General features: G+C 39.2%; 1 long non-coding RNA gene across 1 annotated transcript in view; it reads left to right on the forward strand.

Annotated features, from left to right (window-relative positions):
- The window catches only part of LOC129457676 (uncharacterized), a 63,724-nt gene extending 49,189 nt beyond the window's left edge, over positions 1–14,535 (forward strand). The window contains exon 4 of the long non-coding RNA XR_008649348.2: positions 10,750–14,535. This is a non-coding gene — a long non-coding RNA (uncharacterized lncRNA). The remainder of the gene's footprint in view (positions 1–10,749) is intronic.
- The last annotated feature ends 632 nt before the right edge of the window (positions 14,536–15,167 follow it).

A 15,167-nucleotide genomic window follows, 5' to 3' on the forward strand; every position in this document is an offset into this window, starting at 1 on the left:
GGAAAACTAGGTTCCTGCCATCCAAAGTCATCAGCCCCAAGCAGACAGAGCCTTATTCTAAATGAAAAACTGAGTCTTCCTACTCTGGAGTTTGCAAAGTAGAATTCTTCAGATAAAAGTCCACAGATATGGCTTATTGGACCCAATCATTTTGTTGTAAACTTTCAACATCTGTTTCCAATTTTAAATTTTGGATGATCTCACGTAAAAACCCAGATTACTGTTTTCCCCTTCAACATAAGATAAAATTAAAAAACAGCACAGCATTGGCTAGAATCAGCTGGAGGTGAGTAGTAGCCACACTCTTTATTTTATCTTTTATTTAATTTTGTTAAAGACAGGTTCTTCCTATGTTGCTCAGGCTGTGCTCAAGCGATCCTCCTGCCTCAGCCTCCTAAATAGTTGAGATTACAGATGCGCGCCATCATGCCTGGTACCACCCTCCTTTAGAAAGGGCCTGTACACTCTAGCTCACTGCAGTCTTCACCTCTCTCTAGTGGTCATTTATTCCCGTTGTCCTAATCACCTAACTGATCCTGGAGGTAGCAGAGTTTACAATTTCTGTTATAATTCCAATTTATCATTTGCTTTAATTATGTAAATATGATATTTCCCAAATGTTTAAATAAGCAGTAGAGATTAAAGTGATTTCCAATAATTAATTGCCTGGTTCCACACTCTAAGAGGCAGTCATATTCTCCAGAAATCACTAGAAGCAGATTTAGTCTTAATCCCTCTGCCTGTATCAGGATATTAGGCCTTGAAGAGCCACTTAACTTCTCCAGAACTCAAGGAATCTCATGGTTCCTCTTAAGCTATGGCACTCATTCCCCATGGCAGGGTATAACCGTACTTCCTGGTCCCTTTATGATTGTGAAGGACCACACGATAACTTATGGTCAACAAATTTTGAATAGAAATGCCATATGTTGCTTCTGGGCTAAAGGTTTAATGGTAGGTATGTGATGCCTAAAGCTCCCTCTCCCTCTCCATCACAGCAGGCAGCAACATTCAAGATGGCAGCTGCTCCATCAGCCCAGGTTCAGGATGGACACGGATGAGAATAGCCTCCAAACCCACAGGGACATGAACCTCAGGATTACAGGTGGCCCAAGCCTGTAATCTCAGCATTTAGGGAAGCTGAGGCAGAAAGATTGCTTGAGGACAGGAGTCTGAGACCAGCCTCGGCAACAAAGCAAGACCTCATCTCTATGAAAAACAAAAAAATGAGCCAGACACAGTGGTGCATACCTGTAGTCCCAACTACTTGGGAGGCTGAGGAAGTTGTTATTTTAACCCAGGAGTCAGCAAATTTTTACTGTAAAGGTGCAGATAGTAAATGTTTTAGGTTTTGTGAGCATATCTCTATTACATATTCTTTTAAATAAAAAACTCTTAAAAATAAAAATAACTCTTAATTTGCAAGCCATATCAAAATAGGTTGCAGCCCAGATTTGCCCATGAGCCACAGTTGGCTGGCTCATATTGAGTCACTGATATTTTGGGATTGTTTGTTACTATATTCTATCCTTCCTTACACACATGGACTTCATACCCTTTCCTAGGAATTGGGTTTGATGGATGCAAGAACTTCCAAAACAGGACCTGTGAATGAATCGGATGCTTTCCAGTTATTGCCAAATTGTGCCCTTTTTCCTTCTTTATTCTTCCCCAACTTCCTAAACCCCTACACAATACAAGTACGACTTTCATAACAACAGCACAAAATAATCCATACCCACAAAACTAGTATTATCCTCTTTATGGGATGGTATCTAATCTTTTCCAGTGTGATGATAGAGACATAGCTATAGATAAAGATATAGGTAGAAATATAGATAAAGAGATACAGAGAAAGATATAGATACAGATATAGATATAGATACAGATATAGATGTAGATATAACTAAAGATATTTGCACCATGTTCTTTTTCCACTGAAATTACGTTCTTAACTTTTTCTCTTATGATAAATTAGTTTAAACATGATTTTTAAAATTGAATATTATCATACTGAAGAAATATTTATCTTTTTTGTGGGCATATAAATTGTTTCAAATTATACCTTTATATAATTATTTATATAAATTGTCCACATGTAAGTTGTTTATATATCTAAATATACAAATGTCTAAATACCTAAATTGTTTAATTATAGAAACAATTATCTAATTGTTTCTAATTATATCATTCATTTATGAACAAATATTAACTGAATGCCTAGTATGTACCACATTCTATTCGAGGGGCTGGGGACAAAGAGACAAGACAGACAGAAGCCTCTGCCTTCACGGAACTTACATTCGCCCGAGGGAGACACACAAATAACTTAGAAGCAAGTATCACATATTATAATTTCAGATGGTACTATGTGCTAGGAAGAAGGTAAAGCAGGTGAGGGGAGAGGCAGTAGATAGGTAGCAATTTCAGATAGAGTTATTAGGGACAGTATCTCTGAGTAAGTGACACTGAACGATGGGAGGGAAGAGCTTTACAGTCTAATGGAACAGCAAGTGCCTAGGTGTTGAGGCAGGGACAAGCTTATCTGTGCTGGGATCAGAATGTCCAATATGACTGGAACCAAGATAATAAGGAGAAAGGAGGTGAAAGATGGCTGATGCCAGTCTACATAGGACGTTATAGCCCATGAGGAGTTTGCATTGGATGAAAAGACATTGGAGAATTTGCAAGCAGATCTGCGAGTAACATCATCTGATTGAGCTTCAAAAACAAAAACAAGGTCAGATACGGTGGCCTACACCTATAATCCCAGCACTTTGGGAGGCTGAGAAGGGAGGATTGCTCAAAGCCAGGAGTTTGAGACCAGCCTAGGCAACAAAGCAAGACCTTGTCTCTTCAAAAAATTAAAAACTTAGCTGGGTGCAGTGGCATGCACCTGTAGTCCTTGCTACTTGGGGGGCCGAGGTGGGAGGATCACTTGAGCACAGGAGGTCGAGGCTGCAGTGAGCTATGATCCTGCCACCGCACTCCAGCCTGGGTGACACAGCAAGACCCTGTCTCTAAATAAATAAATAATAAATGAATAAAACAAAAACCAAAACCAAGAGACCACTCTGGCTACTGACTGGAGAATTGACAATAGGAATGTGAAGATTAATGGTGGAAAGTGGAAATGTGGAAATTTAGAAAGCAGCTAGGGAGTGATCGTGAAGAATTTTACATGCAACAGACAAGGGTGTTCTCCCAAGTCAGGAGTTTCCAAGCATTTTTCTCTTACTCACCCTAAAAGGATTTGAAAAAATTATGAGCTCCTTTCACATTTTTAAGTTGGCATCTAATCTTTGCCAATCTACGTAGTTACAAAATGTGATTTCTTCTTATTACAAATGTTGACATTTTAAAATAAAATCCCTTTCAATATACTCAATTGAATCTACATACTGTAACATATTAAATACTATCTAATGCCTGCATTCATTTTAAAAGTACATTAACATGCTCTTCCATGACAGTCAATTTTTTTATTCTCTTTTATCTTTTCATTTGTATTTTCATTCTGTTTTCCATTATATTTTCCTCACTGATTTTTATCCAAATGTAATATATTTTAATATTCGAATGTCTTTTATTGATTATCTTGGCATAATTCTTGGCATCAAAAATATGTGTGAAAATGGAAATTTGTTTTTTATTAATTTTTGTGGCTATAAAGTTCTAACTACTAATAGTTTCTGATTGAATTACAATTATACTTACTAACACACAATTTATCAAAATAACATAATCACATTACAAATGCTATTTAATAACGATTAGACATTAAAATGGGTTTTATTAGAAATATATCTCTTCAAGAGGTTTATGAGGCTTTATTCCCCTTGGATGATTTTTAGTTACTGCTACAGTGCTCAGTATCAATTTTTTTGTTCGTTTGTTTTTGTTTTGTTTTGTTTTTTGTTTTGAAACAACTTCCTTCTGTCACTCAGGCTGGAGTGCAGTGGTGGAATCAAAGCTTCACTGCAGCATGGCACTCCTGGGCTCAAGTGATCCTCCCACCTCAGCCTCCTGAGTAGCTGGGACTACAGGCGCATGCCACCACTCCCAGCTAGTTTCTGAATTTTTTGTACAGATAGGGTCTTGCTTTGTTGCCCAGGCTGGTCTCAAACTCCTGGCCTCAAGTGATCCTGATGCCTCAGCCTCCCAAAGTGTTGCAGTTACAGGCATGAGCCACTGCCCTGGCCCAGTTCTATTTCTATTTTTGTTTTTATTGATAATAAGCGTTGCTGAGGACATGTATTCACAAAAATATGAGAAAACTTATTTACAAAAATATGTAAATAGAATGAAAGGACTATTTTTTGGCAAAATCTGCCAATATTTTGAACTCCTGTGTTATATGCCAAAATGTGACAAGCGAATCTATCTTCAAAATATGCTCTAATGATGTATCCATTCATTTAGTTCTTCCTTCAATTTGGTTGAGCACAAGGAGTTGGAAATGACCTGACTTGCTAAAGGACGTCTCTCTGTCCTTAGATGCCTTCCTTTTCATCCCTTCACCAAGGAACCGTAGGGGTTTTCCACTGCAGGGCAACGTGCCCTGGTCCACTAGGGATAGCGGTGGTTTTTCTGTTGTGATGGATAAGAAAGCTCACAGAGGCTGGGTGCGGTGGCTCACGCCTGTAATCCCAGCACTTTGGGAGGCCAAGGCGGGCAGATCACAAGGTCAGGAGTTTGAGACCAGTCTGGCCAACATGGTGAAACCCCGTCTCTACCAAAAATACAAAAATTAGCTGGGCGTGATGATGGGCACCTGTAGTCCCAGCTACCCAGGAGGCTGAGGCATGAGAATCGCTTGAACCCAGGAGGTGGAGGTTGCAGTGAGCCAAGATTGCACCACTGCACTCCAGCCTGGGCAGCAGAGCAAGGCTCTGTCAAAAAAAAAAAAAAGAAGGGTCACAGAAAGCAAAGGTCAGAGGAGGGGGAGGGCACCAAGGCTAGCCATGAGCTCAGCAGCCTTCTGAGGCAGAGTGTCTGGGTAAAGGGAAGAGGGGAGCTGCAGATCTGGAAATGGATTGCCTTAAATTGATTGTTCAATTGTTCCTCATACCCCTGGGAAAACATTTATGTAACCCAACAGATGAAAAAATTCTGGTTTCAAGTCCACTGATGTAGGGTTTTATCAATGGCAGTGGCGAGAGGACTTGGAGCACAGGACTTGAGGGTGGAGTACTGGATATGGGGTATAAATGAGATAAAAGGATTCCAAGATGTTACCTAAGTGTCTTACAATAAGAGATTTGTATAAGGAAATTCGTGATGCAATAACAAATAAAACTTTAATCTCAGGCTGGACATGGTGGCTCACACTGTAATCTTAGCACTTTGGGAGGCCAAGGCGGGCAGATCACCAGAGGTCAGGAGTTCATGACCAGCCTGTCCAACATTAGGAAACCCCTCTCTACTAAAAATACAAAAAAAAAAAAAAAAAAAAAAAAATTATTCGGGCATGGTGGCAGGTGCCTGTAATCCCAGCTACCAGGAGGCTGAGCAGGAGAATTGCTTGAACCCAGGAGTCAGAAGTTGCAGTGAGATGAGACCGTGCCATTGCACTCCAGCTTGAGTGAGAGTGTGAGACTCCATTTCAAAAAATAAAAAATAAAATAAAATTATAATCTCAGTAGCTTATGAAATAAATGCTTATTGCTTATTTGGGCAAAGCCTCCTGTGGGCTTGGGCTGACTCTAGGAGGTCACTGCAAAAGGGGAAGAGAGAGGTGCTTCCAGCTGAGACTTTCTTGTCCAGAGGTGACCAGGTCACTTTTGCTTACAATGTATTGGTCAGAACTAGTCATCTAATCCAAAGCCAGCTACATAAGAGTCTGGGATGTGGGGGACCATGTGAGCATCTGAGAACACTATCTGTCAGCCACACTAGGTTTTGGTATATAAAACCAGATGAGGCCGGGTGCAGTGGCTCACGCCTGTAATCCCAACAATTTGGGAGGCTAAAGGGGGCAGATGACCTGAGGTCAGGAGTTCAAGACCACCCTGGCCAACATGGTGAAACCTTTTCTCCACTAAAAATACAAAATTAGCCGGGTGTGGTGGCACATGCTTGTAATCCCAGCTACTTGGGAGGCTGAGGCAGGAGAATGGCTTGAACCTGGGAGGTGGAGATTGCAGTGAGCCGAGATCACACCATTACACTCCAGCCTGGGCAAAAAGAGTGAAACTCCATCATAAAATAAAATAAAATAAAACCAGATGAATCATGTTTTTGGTTGGGAAGACAATATCGTATAGGTTTATTCAAACCAGAGTTTTGAAAAAGTGATGATTTTCATCTAGGGAACAAATGGTCCAGAGCAGTGGAGAAAAATACAAAAAATAAGGCCAATGAGAAAAGACTTGCCCTACCAAATATCAAAATGTATTAAAAATCTAAAATAGTTTAAATGGGCAGGTTGAAAGAAACAAATGAGAAAACCATTAAATAGACCTTTAGTATGGATGAATTCTTAGTGTATGATGAGAAGCAGCCTTACAGGGCACCTGTGCCACTGTTTACATCATTACTAAAATAAATTACAGGTGGATTAAATGGAAAACAAAATTATTGGTTGAAAAATGATCCTGACTTAAATAATCACCTATAAGTCTTTCTTTTCTTAAAAGAAAATGTAGGTGATTATTTTAAAATGGGCAAGGAATTCCTTAGCATAAAAGCAATGGAATAAATCATAAAAGAAAGACAAATAATATATCTGAGAAGTAATATATGTGAGACTTCTTAAAAATGTTAGTTGGTAAGCAATAAAAATGAAATTAAAAGGCAAACAACCAACTCAAAAGTATGATTAAATAACTGCCAAGGAATTAATAACCTTAATTTAAATAACTCTTCCAAACTTGGGATGCCACTTACTTGCCAATTTTCAAAGGCAAAAGATGATTGACACTAAAAATACAAATAGCTAAGAAAGAAGATGGCATGCAATTAAAATGATACTTTTGTCCACCAAATTATCAGCTATGTTAAAGTGTTAGGGGTCAATGCTGGTGAGTTTTTAATGAGAGCAATAATAATATAGCCTGCTGGAAGAAGTGTGAATTGGTACAACCTTCCTGGAAAGCAATTCGTAATATGTAATCAACACTGAGACTTTAAAATGTCCGCACCAATGTTCTGTAACTGGAAGATCCAAATGCTGTACGTTTTGCTGTATGTAAATTATGCCTCAATTTAAAAGAGGGAAAAAAAGTTTGTAACATTTACATTCCTACTAAAATCATTAAAAAGTTCATCCCTTTTAACCTAATCCCTCCACTGCTATGACTTATTCTAAAGAACTAATAAAATACATAGTTGAAATTGGTGCATAAAGATGTTCACTACAGTGTAACTTACAAGAGTGAAACTCAGAAACAGCACCAATATACTATAAACTGGAAAAGTGAATTTTGAAATGTGGTAATTTTTAAAAGGTATTATAGCATTCATTAAATATCAAGTTTTCTAAGAACTTTTAGTAATCTAAAATAAAATAATTATAATACATTTCATAATAATCAAGAATAGAAAAACTTTAGAGGATTTAGTTTGGCCCCATTTTAGATATATCCTTATAGATAAACATGTTAAAATGTTAATAGTTTTCTGAGTAATTTTTATCTGCCTTTTTTCTCAGCCTTGTCCAATTTTTAATAATTAGAATGTTACTAATACAAGGCCGGGCACAGTGGCTCACAGCTGTAATCCCAGCACTTTGAGAGGCCAAGGCAAACGGATCACCTGAGGTCAGGAGTTCAAGGCCAGCCTGGCCAACGTGGTGAAACCCTATCTCTACTAAAAATAAAAAAATCAGCCGGCGTAGTGGTGTGCACCTGTAATCTCAGCTACTTGAGAGACTGAGCCAGGAGAATCGCTTGAATCCTAGAGGCGGAGGTTGCAATAAGCGGAGATTGTGCCATTGCACTCCAGCCTGGGCAACAAGAGTGAAACTCCGTCTCAAAAAAAAAAATTACTAATATGAATACAAAAGTAATTAAGTTTATATTTTAAGTGTAGTCGCAGGACGAGCTCCTACTCTGAAACCATGGTCCTCAGACCTTTGGAAGAATTTCAACTTTGGCCAAACTCACAAAATCATTAGGAGACTGAGTTTTATCTCCCAAACTCAAATAACCACACATCCAATATTTGGGAAGTTAGGAACAAGACCACAAGAAAATTAAGGCCATCTCTAAAGTCTCATCATATCTAATTAAAGACATTTAGCTGCATGTAACAAAAAACCTAAACATCAAAGGCTTAAATATCTCAAGAATTTACAGACAGGCCCTCCAGAGCTAATTCAGCAGCTGAACAATGTAACAGCACTGGGTAGAATTCTCTGGAAATCTCTTAAACTTTCTCTTATGCTCCCAAGATGGCTATAATGGCTCCAGACATCATGGTCCCTTCAAGTAGGGGACTGGAGCATAGGTACAAGGCACTGTCCACGTAAGTTTCTGTCTTTTCGTTTTGGAAGACAAACTTTCCCTGAAAAGCTGGATTTCTCCTTCTATTGGTTTATTTCCAGTGTAAAAAGAACTTTTGCCAAGAAAAAAATCACATGGCCACAGGACCTGGAACAATCATGTTTCATTCTCTTGAGCTGGACCTCAAATAAAATCAAAGTGTGTTTCCAAGAAGAATGTGAAGATGGGGCTATTTGTAAGTAATATTTAGAGTGTGTCGTATTTGCCTTCTCAGTCTTCTCTTGCAGCCTCAGTCCAGTGGAAGCCTGAAGGGCATTGGAGGTCATTAAAGTAAAATGGTTACAGACAGAGGTTGAAAAAGATATTCCTGCAGGTTAACTGCCCATGATGGAGTAATTTCTACCTGATCAAAATGACAAACTTTCTCCTGCAAAACAAACAAAACCCAGCCAGTTTTTCTGTTTTTTCCTTACCTATAGTGTTTCAGAAGGTGTGTTGAGTTTCAAGATCCCCCTGCTGTAAAACACACTGGTGGTCAGTCATGGTGATAACCACCCCAGAAATTAACCTGTAACACACAAACCAACATTTTCTGTGTTTTTGCAAATGAGCAAGTTAGTTATGGGAACCATGACAATCAATGGTTACTAGCAAGAAAATGTTTATTGTAGCTAAGTCTTCCAAATTCAGTGATGCTTGGGACCTCCATTATTCCTCTTGTCTTGGTATTTACCATTTCCAGTTAACTTTTCTGATGTCCAATGTCCTAATACTGTTCCCTGGATCTACTCTTCTGGAAAAGCACCCTATTTAGAAACATCCCCTCATGTTGCTTCAAATATTCCTGTTTTATTTCCTTAGTTCCTTGGCTTATACTGATCACGGAAGTTGACAAACAAATCCGTGGAAAATTTATTCTTACCTAAAATGTATTCTAGCAGTATCTTATCATGAACTTCTTAGTGAGAGTCTACCTTAACCCCTCAGGGTCAATCTAATAGCAACGTTTTAGGACAAATGCCTTAAAATTTAAAAAGTCTCTAACATTCATGTAAAAAACTGCCCCTACTCTCAATGTGTAAGTTCCACTTGAAATACACCTATAGAGTTATAGACAGATAGATACTACATATTCCAAAACTCATACATAATGTGAACTCAGGTACATGTACAACGGAACTTTTAAAACAATAACCATCTAAAAATTTTAGTGAACTATGCAATGTTATTACTCACCCCAGTTACCAGCTAGAATAAGTTAGACTCAATGCTCACATTAACTGATAACACATAATGATACATTCCCAGATCAACATAGTTTCATGCTCAAAGGTTGACAGGGAATGTAATGAAAGAATATTGCCCTGAATATCAGGATTTAGGGCCTAGTCCTCTTTCTTCTGAGAATTCAATTGGATTTTGAGCAAGTCCTTTCCCCCTCTCTGGGCCTTAGCTTCTTGTGGTGTAAAATGATGAATTGGATCAGATCATCTTAGAACCACTTCTTACTGTTAAAAAAAACCCTAAGACTTCTTTCAGATTCTCCTGCTTAAAAATGTTTGCAAACAGAAAAAAAAAACTTGCCCTACTTTTGTTACAACTTGCTCAGCTTTTCACCCATCTACCTGAAAAATAATAATATTTGGATGGCGATGTTTACTGAACACATACTATATGCTAGGCACTAAACAGCCTTTGTGTATTATATCCTTTAGTCCTTAAAGTCAGCATGTTTATTCCCATTTTGCAAATAAAGGAGTGAAAAGAAGAAACTTTGATCACTAAACCCAGCCTCTTAACCATCACACCATCTTGCATCCATGTGAATTTAGTAGCATTCAAGCAGTATTTAAAACAATGTATGAGTTTAATTGTAAGAAAGAACAAGATTCAAGGTTCTCTTTATTTCTGTCTAAAATTATGCATGCATTTCAGGAAAGTGTTGTTTGTTGTATGTTTTTGGATGCAGTGTTAGGCTCTCATGGGAAAATGGCATCTTCTTAATAAAGGGACAGATAAGAGAATAATCTGTTAAATGTAATCATAGAAAGACATTTCATGATTGTGCCTGTTATGATTTGGCTTCCCATGCATTGTTGTCATTCAACTCCATAAACATTCCTTTGTTCAGGAGATGACAGCACCTACTCTAAAGGTATTGTTAATATGCTGAGTAAAAACACACTTACCCTTTGCAAGCTATGGTTTTGCTTTGAAATCTCTGTAATTAACACATTCACATTTCAGGCTCCGGGTATTATTGAGTTCAAAGAAACAAAGATGTATTTCATTTTTTTTTCTACAGATGATTCATCAATTCCACTCCTTCCGCCTACAGATGTCTAAATTTCAGTTTTCTGTGAAGCTACAAAGCATGAACTGGCATCTACGCATTGAGTCAGAGGACGCCAAGTGTTAAACTGTAATACCGCCAACAGTTCGGTGTCAAGCCTCTTAACCTACTTTCCGGTGTAGACGTCATTAACAATGCTCTTTGCCCTTGGGCACTAAAAGGAAAAGACTCTGGTAACCCTACACCAGTGGTTCCACTTAAGTAACTACCTGATGCATAGTTATCTTTCCAGGCTATCCGGTGAAGGGAGTGGAAACATTTGCTCCTGGGTCCCTGCCTGACAAGCTGGTTAACGCTTGTCAAAGAAACAGCTCACTGTTTCCGATGCTCAGTCTCTGACCCGTACTTGAATTTTCACACCCATGATAACCAGATAATACCCTGGTTTGTGTTTGCTGGGCCACAAGACAGCACAAACATCATTGTGTCCACTTAAAACACACACACATGAAATAATGCATTTAAGAGGAAACACTGACGTGCCTTGGCTAACTTTCTAGATGCATCTGTGCTAATTTGAAATATCATCCCTCGCAGTCTCCAGGTGATGAGTTTAGAAACTCTGTCATCAAAATCTTCTTTATTTGTTCAAGTAAATATATTAAGTATTCAAATATTCACTATGGATCTGCTTAAAGAGCTACTGTATACTTTTTTTTTTTTTCAACGTATTAAGACTGCCCCTGGCTATCAACTTGAGTCTTGACCAGTTGAGCTAGCTAATTAGGTTGAATATTCCAGATAAATGAAAGTCCCTGCAGAGAGAGATAATTCAAGCCATTCCCTATTTTATAACGAACATTGTAAAAAGTGATTTCTTCATTAGGAGAAGACGGGGCTGCTGCAAGGCGGTGGAAATCTGCAGGAAGTTCTCCTCCAATTTTGCAAAGGGAATATTTTCAACAGGCATATCCTCAACATTTAAAAATGTCCCCTGGGGACTAAGTAGTCCAACTTTTGGAAGCCGGCAATTTTTCAACACCAGATCAAAAGTGACATTTCACAAGAGGCACAAAAAGAGAAAAAAGGAGAAGAAAGTCTCGTCTGCTTGTGTATAAATGAGTTCTGTATATAATCACATGCTCATATGTAACTCTGACCTGAGCTCTCAGCCAGGAAATATCTGTGGCCACCATTAAACAGGATATGGGCCATCTTGCCCATGGCTTTGCTGGTTCTGAGCAGCACACAGTGCGTTTTTGTCCCAGAGTGAAAACAGAAAATTCACCTTTATTTGCTGGCTTTGAGTTGACTTTGGACGCCTGGTCACACTAGGCTGACAACCTTCTGATGTGTGATATTCTTAGAACTTTTCATAGAACTGGATGCACTGAGCATCTCTGCTTCTGCCAGACCTCCATGTATTTTGCTGAAGACAACAATGCTGCACTCTAGCCTTATATACCCCTCTGGGTACATGGTGGAGTTTAGTGTAGTGATCTACTCCAAGTAACCAGGTATATCCCAAGAGACCCTTGTCCACATTTCCAAAGCTTCAAGTTACTTCTCCACCTGGCTGGATAAAAGAATAGTTTCCAGTTCAACCCATAGGTCTAGGGTAATCAATGTCTCATTCCGAGAGGCAGCATGACAATCTTTCTGTTATCCATTTTAAGTAAGCCTTTCTTTATGCTCACCCTACATTGCTTGTAATTAATGTCTCATTAAGTATAGAGCCAGGGAAGCTGATTGCCCACTGACTATCTTCTGCCACAATAGGAACACATGCAGAATCGGAGCACAGATTGCCTTCAGTAAGTTACAGCCATCTTCAAGCCTTAGTATCTGCTGCATCAGTCCTGATTTCCTTGCTTAAATTTGAAGAGTCTCTGTCATCTGGTCTCAAGATATTTAATCCATGCTATATACCAAGTGATCGCTTACATTAAACCCAAGGCTGCCCTTCCTGCTTTTCTTTTCTTCTTCTACTCTTCTTTTTCTTCTTCTTTTTTTCTTTTTTTTTTTTTTTTTTTTTTAGAGAGACAAGGTTTCACTCTTCACCCAAGCTAGAGTGCAGTAGAGTGCAGTGGTGTAACCATAGCTCACTGCAACCTTGAACTCCTGGGCTCAAGAAATCCTCCAACCTCAGCCTCCCAACAACCTGAGACTATAATTGTGCACCACTAGCTAATTTTTTTTTTTTAGTACAAATGGGAATCTCCCTATGTTGCCCAGGATCGTCTTGAACTCGCAGATGTGAGCCACTATGCTGGGCCTCTGCTTTTCTTAATATCCTAAACTTGTCATAACTGTTTCTACCTCCATTACTTTCCTCTTACACTGCTTCTAGTATTTGCTGTCAAGTGACTTCATGCTTATATCTACTGATAATTACATTTTATTGCATGCTGGATATGTGCCGAGTACGATTAGACCCTTTGCATATGGTATATTGCCTTACCTTTATAATGCCCAAGAAAGATAAGTATTTTTATCCCTCTTACACCAAACAAGAATCTGAGGCTCAGAAAGTGCTGTGGATGCTGAGGTTCCACCCCAAGCACTACCCCATTTTCAGGACCAAGGCACTCATTCTCTCATTCTCCTTGCTGCTGCGGGTGTTGGCTGCAAACAGCTCACACTTTCATCCCTCCCCAGGAATTAGAAGGGAACGGCTTTTCCCTCCTCAGAGATAGCCCAAACTTTATGACTTACTGGTGCAGGGCTATCAAGGTTCAGCCCCCTTGCCTAGTTCAAGACATTGGTGAAGGACCATGACAGCTCTAGAGCTCCCCGTGGATCAGCTAAGGACTCTAGCATTACCTCACTGAGGTTCAGCTTCTCTTTCTGCCCAGTGATGCTTCACTCTCCCCTCATCAACATTGCTCCTGAGAGCACCTCTAGTAAATTCCCCTGATACAGCTCCCACACACAGATCTCAGAACCTCAGAGTCTATTTCCTGGAGAAACCAACTTGAGAAGGAAGATCGCTGTATTTGCCCAAAATAAGGAACAAGTCTGTAGTGGAGCTGGGACTTGAGCACATCTGTAGCCAGTTCAAAGACTGTGGTCTTTTCTCTTTGCTGCTCTTCTTCCATCCAAAGCTCACGCATCTTTTCCATCTCAGACAAGTGTGTTTTTTTGTTTCATGTTGCTCTAAAAACAGATGGTCAGCATTTTAGAAATCAGCAGATTTCAGCTGGGTGTGGTGGCTCGTGCCTGTAATCCTAGGACTTTGGGAGGCTGAGGTGGGTGGATTTCTTGAGGCCAGGAGTTTGAGACCAGCCTGGGCGACATTGCAAGAGCCTGTCTCTATAAAAAATACAAAAATTAGCCGGGCATGGTGGCATGCAACTGTAGTCCCAGCTACTCGGGAGGCTGAGGTGGAAGGATCGTTTCAGCCCAGGAGGTCAAAGGCTGCAGTGAGCTGTGATGAAGCCATTACATTCCAGCAACCTGGGCAACAGAGTGAGACTTTGTCTCTAAAGAAAATAAATAATAAAACTCCTAAAAAAATAAATATAAATGTTCAGATTTCACAAAAAAATACAGATATCTTACTTTTTTTTGAAAATCAGAATAGCCAGTCTCACTGGTTCTCCTCTGTCACATGAGCACAGTGGCTGCAGTGGGATAGCGCTGGGCACTGTAGAAACTTGGCAATTTGCTGCTGCATGCGCCATCCCTGGGCAATCCCTGCCATGTGGCCTAGGGACAATTGCCATTGATCATGTTGCTAGTCTGTTTTTCTTTATTTATTTCTTTTAATGAACAGTTCTCTATATTCATGTATCTACCAAAAAATGGAAAAATTTAAGATGCCTAAAATAATAAATATTTCAAGAAAAAAATGGGGAAAAGTTCTTGGGGATGGGGGAGAATAAAGCTTGATTTTACCTATTAATGTATAACAGAGTGGATGAATTACAAAAATACATCATACATTAGCCACTTCCCTATTTTATGTTGTCTTTTTCACACCTATGGAAATTAAAGTTTTGGATTCTTGATCTATGGGCAAAATTAAGGAACGATATTCTTCATCAGATGTTGTTTGCAGTCTAGCAGAAACAACCCCAGATTCCCAGAGTGAAGGGCAAAGAACACAAGGGAGGGAGAGAGGGGTTTTGTCCATTTCTGCCATGAAATGATCCTAAGGACAAGCCTTGAAACCTGCTAAAGTTCAGATGCTTCTGTTAAACGAGTGCTACATTGGATAATCTCAAAGGTTCAGTCCAGGTACAAAATGCTATGATCTATTATTCATTTGCTTGTTGCTTCATATGATTAAGATTACCAGAGTCATAAGCATATGTGGGCATAGTCAATATCAGATTTATTGATTAAATGATTGTTTTCCACAGCTCAAAGTTACAATGTTGTTCACAAAAAGGAAAACTAATACACACCACAGATGTCTATATAACAAG

Source organism: Symphalangus syndactylus, chromosome 11 (genome assembly GCF_028878055.3).
Source record: "Symphalangus syndactylus isolate Jambi chromosome 11, NHGRI_mSymSyn1-v2.1_pri, whole genome shotgun sequence".
NCBI classification, from domain to species: Eukaryota; Metazoa; Chordata; class Mammalia; order Primates; family Hylobatidae; genus Symphalangus; species Symphalangus syndactylus.